We start from the raw sequence: 9,343 nt of genomic DNA, 5'->3' as shown, positions 1-9,343 counted from the left end.
CGGTGCCTTGGGAACAAGTGAGAGAGAGAGAGGTTTCCTTGTTCCAGGTTCCAGTTCAAACTCTTTCTGAATTCAAACTGTCCTGCCAGTTAGTCATGTGACCAGCTGGTTTAACCAGTCATGGCTCTGTGGATTGTATCATCTTAGCAGGGCCTGGAATGTGCTTCCTTACACCTTCAATGTCTGGTGATCAAGGTCCATTGTGGGTTAAGTGGCACAGGGAATAGTCCTTTGTCTCTACAAGCACTGTCTGTTAGTTTGCAAATGTCTTTCCAGCCAAGTGTCTGGTGATTTTATTTAACAAGTCCTTTCTTCACTCCAGCGACAGTTTAAAATTAATGTTAATATGACAAAATTAATTTGCCTCATTCCTGGCAGGTGGGGGTCTGCATGACATGATTATAATCTGGGAAGATGAATTGAGGGAGGAGGATCGTCTGGAACATAAACACCAGCACAGACCTGCTGGATTGTATGGCCTGTTTCTGTGCTGTAGAATCCCATGAAAATGCCACTCCTAATATTTTCTCAATGTTGATAACTATGTGATGGCTCTGCCTGCCTTTTCTAAATGTCACCCAACATTCACATGCTTCCTTCAAACTTATACCTTCAACCTTAACTTTAGTAAGCAGTTAATTGGACTACCACTATTGCACAGCATCTGTTTCTCCTCCATGAAGAACCTTGGTATGTTTTCTATGTTGAAGGCATGATGCCAATGCAAAGTGTCGTTCTTTATGTTGCTATTACTCAATTCAAATCAAATCATCACTTGGGGTAGGGGCTTCCCATTTCTCACTGGAGCATGTGCACTGTTGGAGTTTTGTCCTGCTTTCTTTTTCTACTAGAATCCTGGTACAGTGGACCTTGCTCTGTTTTGTCAGTTCTTCATGCTTCTTTTTCTACCTGCCTACCCCAAACTCTTAGTTATTCACACCCTCCCTATGTCTTTTATTGAATCATTTTCTCTCATTTTATCTCCTATTGTCTCATGCTAATATCACTTCTGCCATTTAACCATCTCCTATTCTCCATCAAAGCACTTTTGCATTGTTTTTCCCAGTGCAGTATTGGTTCCCACTCACTATCTTTTCTCCTTCCCCTTGTTCTGTTCTTTTTTAAATGCTTTGCATCTATAATATCTTCCAGTTTTGATGAAGGATGTCTTGTCAATTCTGCCCACAAATGCTGCCTGATCTGCTTGGTTTATCCAGCATTTTCTGTTTTTGTTTCAGATATCCAGCATTTACAGTATTTTGCTTTAGGTTCAGATCAGAATACGTATTGATTTTCAGTGGTGAAGAAGTTTATTTTAACCTCCCATACATATTGTTATGACCAGGTGTGAAAGGTGTCTAGGAGTCTGTTACTTTCTTCACCTGGCCTTATTGTAACAGTTTTTAATTTTAAACACACTGTGTTTTGAGCTCCCCTTTTTTTGAATCCTTGTTCACAGTTTTCCAATTATAAGACAAAGAAGCCAATTCACACAGGCCTTCTCAGGTTTAAAGAAAAAAGATGAAATTTTATTAAAACTTAAACTTAAACTCTAATACGGTTTACTCCCACGGATATACGATGTGCCCAAGCTAGCATGCATACGCGATATCACATGCAGACAGGGACAGAAAAAAGAGGAAAATATAGTAGAGAGGGGTTTGAGGCAATATCTTGTTAAGGTGCTTTGAGCTCACTGCGATCCCTTTGTAAGTGGTCTTGCTTTTCATTGGGGCCCAGTAATCTTCTTAAAACCTTGTTCACGTAGGAAACCTTTCTCTTTTTGAGTTTCATGTGTTTTCACAAGATTAAGTTCCATGGGAAGGAGATGGAAGCAGGCAGACAGGAGAGGCTGTAATTCTTGCTTCAGTTCCAGGAGAGATCTTTACTCCATAAGCACACGGCTTTGTCTCTGTTCCAATTCCTTTGTTGGGAGTTCAAATTCAAAAAAACTCCCAGGTTGCCCAGCAGGTTAGTCACGTGACTAGCTTCTTATATGGAACAGTCTCTCCTGTGAGGATCGTAGATTGGACCTTAGCAGTCCCTGGAATGCTAGCTCCCCCCTCCTTCAATGTCTGGTAATCAAAAGTTCATTGTTGGTTGAATGAGTCAGGGCATGGCCGTTTGTCCCTTATTCCAACACTGATGGTTACCATGGAAATGTCTTTCCGGTCAGGGGCTTGCAATTTTAAGTTTTAATGCTCATGTGGCAAAATCATGTGTGCCTCAATCTTGGCAGGTGGGTGGGCGGGGGGGGGGGGGGTGGTGGGGTGGAGTTTCTTCACAATACTTTCTTCCATTTTCTTCATTTCCCCCTTTCAAAACTGAGAGGTAAGGCTGGTGAACTTCTGTTTCCTGTTCCTCAATGCAATACTGAGAAGCGATCTAACACAAAAGCAGAAGCAGCTTTATAAGAATGTTGATTTAGCATGAAAACAATAGATGAACTGGTTAGAGAACTTCTCGTATGCTCTGCTTTATAACCACCTATTTAGATTTGCTCAAGAACATGGCTGTAACCCCTCTGATTTCCTCTTTGTCTCTGAAAGAACTTAGCAGATAAAATTCTTGCTGGCCATAACTTCACAAAAAAAATCAGAGTAAGCACTCCAACTCTTTCAGTAAAACTGTAAACATGATGATTTCACCTCCCTGGTTTCAACTCATCCCCATTCCAAGTTCACATAGCAGAGATTCATGGCAGCAAATTTATGTTTTAACACTAAACAGTATAGTATTCATCAATGTACTGCGCCTCTAAAACTAACTCGGTATTTACTGAAGCTTCATTTTGTTTTTTAAATTGATTTATGATCAATAGAACCATAACTTTTTTACTTCAAAGAATGCTCCTGGTATAGATGGAATTGTTAAATTTGTTATTTTGTGGGCAGGCATAACTGAACAATCTTTACCAAGAATACTTGTTTTTAAATATTCATGTTGCAATAAAAAAATATTTGCAACCATCTGATCATGAGAGTACAAAGTTCCCATCATATTCCCAGTCTTGTTTTGCAACACTTTACTTTTCTCTTTGAAACTCCACAGGTGCCAAGCATCTTCTGGTAGCCCAGGCATGCTGAGACCAGTTTTAGAACTTCTTTCCCACTGCAGTTGAGTTTGGATAATTCAGCACAGATTAAGAATTGGGGAACATTTAATAACTCAATTGCAGTTTGGTTTTACCAGTTTGGGTGGGGGTAAGTACTGAGTGTGGTGTCCTGGGGTTCAATGTTGAGACCATTACAGTTTCTGATTTAACTAAATCAACATAAAAAATGGAAGATGAAGGCAGCAAACCAGAGGGTAGTGCAATTGGATTAGCTAAAATTCAGATACAAATGAAAAAAACTTCAGCAGGAACAGAAAATGGAAAAACTTAAGTTTGAACAGAAAAAGGAGGGAAAAGAATTGAAAAAACTTGAGCTTGAAAGAGAATTGACAACGAAGAAACTTGAATTTGAAAAAGAGGAAAGGGAAAAAGAGAGTGAAATAGAAGGAAGGGAATTAGAAGTTAAAAAGATGGAACTAAGACAAAGGGGTGGTCTTGACTCCAGTGAAAGTTCTGGTGAGGAAAGATCTGGCTCCACCCCAGGACCCAGTAGAGAGCTGTTTAAATTTGTGCAAGCCCTCCCTAAGTTTGAGAAAAGGGATGCAGAAGCATTTTCATTTCTTTTGAAAAGATAGCCAGACAGATGAAGTGGCCAAAGGAAAGCTGGACACTGCTTCTGCAAAGCAGGATGATGGGCAGAGCTCATGAAGTTTATGCCATGCTTTCTGAGGAGGTTTCTGCAGAATATGAGATGGCAAAAAAGGCTATTCTTGCTCCGTATGAGTTGGTCCCTGAAGTTTACCGACAGAAATTTCAGAACCTCCAGAGATTGGCTGGGCAGACTTATATAGAATTTGAGAGGGTAAAACAAATTAATTTTGATCATTGCATAAGGGCACTAAAGATGGAACCTCAGGGAACTAATTCTCCTGGAAGAATTTTTTAATTACTCCCTCCGTTAGTAAGAACCCATGTAGAGAAACAGAAGGTTTCAACGGCCAGACAGGTAGGGGAAATTGATGATGATTACGAGCTTGTTTATAAGCACAAACCCTTTGTCCGTCACCCCCACAAACCTGAGAAGAATAGAAGGTGAGAGGGTGAAAGGAAGGCAAGTGGGTGGGGACAAGAAGGGACAGCTGGGAACGCCACAAGATCTCCTCCTCAGGCCAGAAAGGAAGATGCTGAGGGTGGCAGTGAGGTCCACAAGCCTAAGTGTTGCCATTGTCACAAGGTGGGACACTTTCATGCAGAATGCTGGAAGTTGAGGGGTAAACCCATGGGACATATTGGGGTACACAAAGCAAGTGCAGAGAAAGAGGCCCTGTCTGAGAGTACAGCAGATGAGACTGTACCTCTGACTGAAGCTGCAAGGCTAAATACAAAAACTACTGTGAGTTCAGGGATTGTGAAAAAGATATCTGAGAGTTATAGAGAATTCTTGTCAACAGGAAAAGTAACTCCTTATCCCTCAAGTGAGACAGGTAAACGTATAGTTACACTTAGGGATACAGGAGCCACTCAAACTCTTTTCCTGGGGAAAGGCATAACATTTCCACCAGAGAGCACACTGAATGCCAAGGTTTTAGTGAATGGTATTGGCGGGGAGTATATGCCCATACCTTTGTATCGGATGCACCTAGAGTGTTACCTAATGTCTGGAATGGTAATTGTAGGAGTTGTCCATAGTTTGCCAGTAGACAGAGTTGATCTGCTCCTGGGGAATGATTTGGCCGGAGCGAAGGTAGTAGCTTCTCCAGTAGTTACGGAAAAACCAAGTGAAGTTAAAGAGACAGAACAGTTGCAGGAAAAGGTTCCCAGAATTTTTCCTTCATGTATAGTAACCCGAGCAATGGCTAAACAAGTTCCATTGTTGGAGGTAAAATTAGTACCACCGTCAGATAGTCGAATATCTGAAATTTTCTTTGGGTGTTTGGATAATCTGAAGGAAATGTTTTATAAATCTTCTCTGATCAAGGCTCAGCAAGCCAATCCAGAGTTAAATAAAGTAACACTATCAGCTGTAACCGCAGCTGAGGCAAAAGGATTTCCAGAAGGGTACTATATTAAAAATGGGATTCTGCTGAGGAAGTGGAGACCTCCTCACAGATCTGCGGACGAAGAGTGGACGGTAATTCATCAGATAGTGGAACCGCTGAAGTATTGCCTGGAGCTATTAAGGATAGCCCATGAAATTCTTATAACGGGACATTTGGGGATTGGAAGATTTGAAGACTGGCTAGGTCTTTCCAAAGACGTGCTGCAGTTTTGTAAAATGTGCCATACGTGCCAGATTATGGGATAACTGCAAACTGCCATAAAACAAGCACCTCTAATGCCCATGCCAGTATTTGGGGAACCATTTAGTAGGGTGTTGGTAGACTGTGTAGGACCTTTACCGAAAACAAAAGCAGGACCAATATATAGTCTATCTCATGGATATGACTACTCAGTTCCCAGAGGCTATTCCCTTGAGAACAATTTCTGCTAAGGTAGTGGTAGAGATGTTCTTCACTAGATATGGATTACCGATTGAGATTCAGTCAGAACAAGGTTCCAATTTTATGTCTAAAATTTTTCAGGAAGTTATGGGTAATTTGGGTTTTCAAGTCTTCAGCATACCGCCCACGGACACAAGGAGATTCAGAAAGGTACCATCAGACCCTCAAAACTATGAAACAAAAACAAGAATTGCTGGAATCACTCAGCAGGTCTGGCAGCATCTGTGGAAAGAGAAGCAGAGTTAACGTTTCGGGTCAGTGACCCTTCTTCGGAACTGACAAATATTAGAAAAGTCACAGATTATAAGCAAGTGAGGTGGGGGTGGGGCAAGAGATAACAAAGGAGAAGGTGCAGATTGGACCAGGCCACATAGCTGACCAAAAGGTCATGGAGCAAAGGCAAACTATATGTTAATGGTGTGTTGAAAGACAAAGCATTAGTACAGATTAGGTGTGAATATACTGAATATTGAACAGCAGCAAGTGCAAACCTGAAAAAAAACTGAAAAAAACAGTGGGAAAGCAAACTGAACAAACTAAGATGAAATGAAATAAATGCAAAAAAAGATTGTAAAAAATGTAAAAAAGAATGTAAAAAAAAGGAAGAAAAAATAACTAAAAATGAAAGTAAAATGGGGGGCTGTCATGCTCTGAAATTATTGAACTTAATGTTCAGTCCGGCAGGCTGCAGTGTGCCTAATCGGTAGATGAGATGCTGTTCCTCGAGCTTGCGTTGATGTTCACTGGAACACTGCAGCAATCCCAGGACAGAGATGTGAGCATGAGAGCAGGGGGGAGTGTTGAAATGGCAAGCAACCGGAAGCTCAGGGTCCTGCTTGCGGACTGAGCGGAGATGTTCCGCAAAGCGGTCACCTAGTCTGCGCTTGGTCTCCCCAATGTAGAGGAGACCACACTGTGAGCAGCGAATACAGTATACTACATTGAAAGAAGTACAAGTAAATCACTGCTTCACCTGAAAGGAGTGTTTGGGGCCTAGGATAGTGAGGAGAGAGGAGGTAAATGGGCAGGTATTACACCTCCTGCGATTGCAGGGGAAGGTGCCCTGGGACGGGGACGAGGTGGTGGGGGTAATGGAGGAGTGGACCAGGGTGTCGCGGAGGGAACGATCCCTTCGGAATGCTGACAGGGGAAGGGAGGGGAAGATGCGACTGGTAGTGGCATCACGCTGGAGGTGGCGAAAATGGCGGAGGATGATCCTTTGGATATGGAGGCTGGTGGGATGAAAAGTGAGGACAAGGGGAACCCTGTCACGGTTCTGGGAGGGAGGGGAAGGGGTGAGGGTAGAGGTGCGGAGAATGGGTCGGACAAGGTTGAGGGCCCTGTCAACCACAGTGGGGGGAAATCCTCGGTTGAGGAAAAAGGAGGTCATATCAGAAGCACCGTCATGGAAGGTAGCATCATCAGAGCAGATGCGTCGGAGACGGAGAAACTGGGAGAATGGAATGGAGTCCTTACAGGAGGTAGGGTGTGAAGAAGTGTAGTCGAGGTAGCTGTGGGAGTCGGTGGGCTTATAATGGATATTGGTAGACAACCTATCCCCAGAGTTGGAGACAGAGAAGTCGAGGAAGGGAAGGGAAGTGTCAGAGATGGACCATGTAAAGGTGAGAGAAGGGTGGAAATTGGAAGCAAAGTTGATAAAGTTTTCTAGTTCGGGGCGGGAGCAGGAAACGGCACCGATACAGTCATCAATGTACCGGAAAAAGAGTTGGGGGAGGGGGCCTGAGTAGGACTGGAACAAAGAATGCTCGACATATCCCACAAAAAGACAGGCATAACTAGGACCCATGCGGGTACCCATAGCGACACCTTTTACTCGAAGGAGTAAAGGAGTAGAAGGAAACATATTGTTTGCGTTTGCTCCATGACCTTTTGGTCAGCTATGTGGCCTGGTCCAATCTGCACCTTCTCCTTTGTTATCTCTTGTCCCACCCCCACCTCACTTGCTTATAATCTGTGACTTTTCTAATATTTGTCATTTCCGAAGAAGGGTCACTGACCCGAAACGTTAACTCTGCTTCTCTTTCCACAGATGCTGCCAGACCTGCTGAGTGATTCCAGCAATTCTTGTTTTTGTTTCAGATTTTCAGCATCCGCAGTATTTTGCTTTTACCTCAAAACTATGATCTGGGCATACTGTCATGAATAGCCCCATGGTTGGGATAAAGGGCTAGAATTTCTTTTGTTTGCCACTAGGGATTCACCTAATGAGTCTACTGGTTTTAGTCCTTTTGAATTAGTTTATGGACATGAGATAAGAGGTCCTATACAACTAATCAAAGAAAGGTATTTAGAACTGAGGGACAAATCTTCTGTGCTAGATTATATATCTATGTTCCGGGAACGGCTCACGAGAGCTTGCAAAGTGGCTCAGGAAGACCTTCAAACCCAAACAACAATGAAGAAATGGGCAGACAAGCATGCCGAGACCTGAACATTTCAACCAGGGGATGAGGTGTTAGTATTACTGCCTTTACAGGGTGAACAGCTGAAAGCACGGTTCAGTGGTCCATATAAAGTGGTCAAGAGAATTGGTAAATTATTTGATTGACACCCCAGATCGCCGAAAAAAGAATTGACCATGTCATATCAATATGTTGAAACAATATTATCACCAGGAGGAGGATAAGCAAACACAGACATGTCAGGTAGTAGGGACAGTGAAGGATGAAAAGGATAGTGAGGATGAGGCGGAAGGAGGACTAGACAATTCTCAGATTGAACCTCCTACTATCCGGTTAGCTAATGCTGAATTGTTAGGGAGATTGGACACTATGCTTTCATATTTAGATGCAGAACAATGAGAAGACCTAACAAGGCTACTCACAGCATTTAAAAGAGTCTGTTGGGATAGGCCAGGATGTACAACCTTAGCCACACATGATGTGGATGTAGGGGAATCCTTTCCTATAAAACAGCATCCTTACCGCTTAAGTCCAGAGAAACAGGCCCAGGTAAATCAGAAATCCAATACATGTTGGAAAACCACCTAACTGAACCCAGTCAAAGCAGCTGGCGTTCCCCTGTGGTACTGGTGCCTAAAAGTGACGATTCAACTGGACTTTGCATAGACTACAGAAAAGTTAATGCAGTAACAAAGACAGACTCCACCCAATTCCTCGCTTGTAAGACTGTATTTATAGAGTGGGCAGTGCAATTTTTCTTACAAAAATAGATTTGTTAAAGGGATACTGGCTAGTTCTTTTAACACCCCGAGCTAAAGAAATATCAAACTTTGTCACACCAGATGATCTGTTCCAATGCCGAGTGATGCCATTCGGGCTAAAAAATACCCCTGCATAATTCTCCAGATTGAATTCCAAATGTCACTTTTCTGCCCACTTGACCAATCCAATGATATCTTCCTGCAACGTACAGCTTTCTTCTTCACATACCATCCTGGAATCACGTCTGTGGCTGCAGAAACATCTGTCTGTTTCCCTATTAAATCTCCTATCACCACTCCTTTCATGTCCTTCGTCCTATCCCCCCCCCACCCAACAACTGCACAGTTGAGCCACACATGGTGTTTGGATAAATACTTTTGTACACTTTGACTTGCCGTGCACATGACCTCTGAACGATTAGGAAATTCAGCATGACACATCATCTCTACACTATCCCAGTCACATGGAAAGGCTGAGGCAGCAGTGAAAATTGTCAAAAGGATTAGAAAGAAATTGGCTAGATCGAGCACAAATGTGTACAAGGCAATCTTAGAGTGGAGAAACACACCTGCTGAAGGCATGGGAAATAATCCAGTCCAGCA

General features: G+C 42.7%; 1 long non-coding RNA gene across 1 annotated transcript; it reads right to left on the bottom strand.

Moving 5' to 3' along the window:
- Positions 1 to 1,499: 1,499 nt before the first annotated feature.
- Positions 1,500 to 9,053, bottom strand: LOC137370994 (uncharacterized). The gene is made up of 2 exons (XR_010975155.1): positions 8,970 to 9,053; positions 1,500 to 2,385 (listed from the first exon to the last, which is right to left on the bottom strand). It is a non-coding gene; the product is annotated as an uncharacterized lncRNA (long non-coding RNA).
- Positions 9,054 to 9,343: the final 290 nt, after the last annotated feature.

The sequence above is a fragment of the Heterodontus francisci genome, chromosome 6, assembly GCF_036365525.1.
Source record: "Heterodontus francisci isolate sHetFra1 chromosome 6, sHetFra1.hap1, whole genome shotgun sequence".
NCBI lineage: Eukaryota > Metazoa > Chordata > Chondrichthyes > Heterodontiformes > Heterodontidae > Heterodontus > Heterodontus francisci.
Note: the sequence above shows the minus strand (reverse complement) of the source record. Positions and strands in the feature narration are given on the sequence as shown.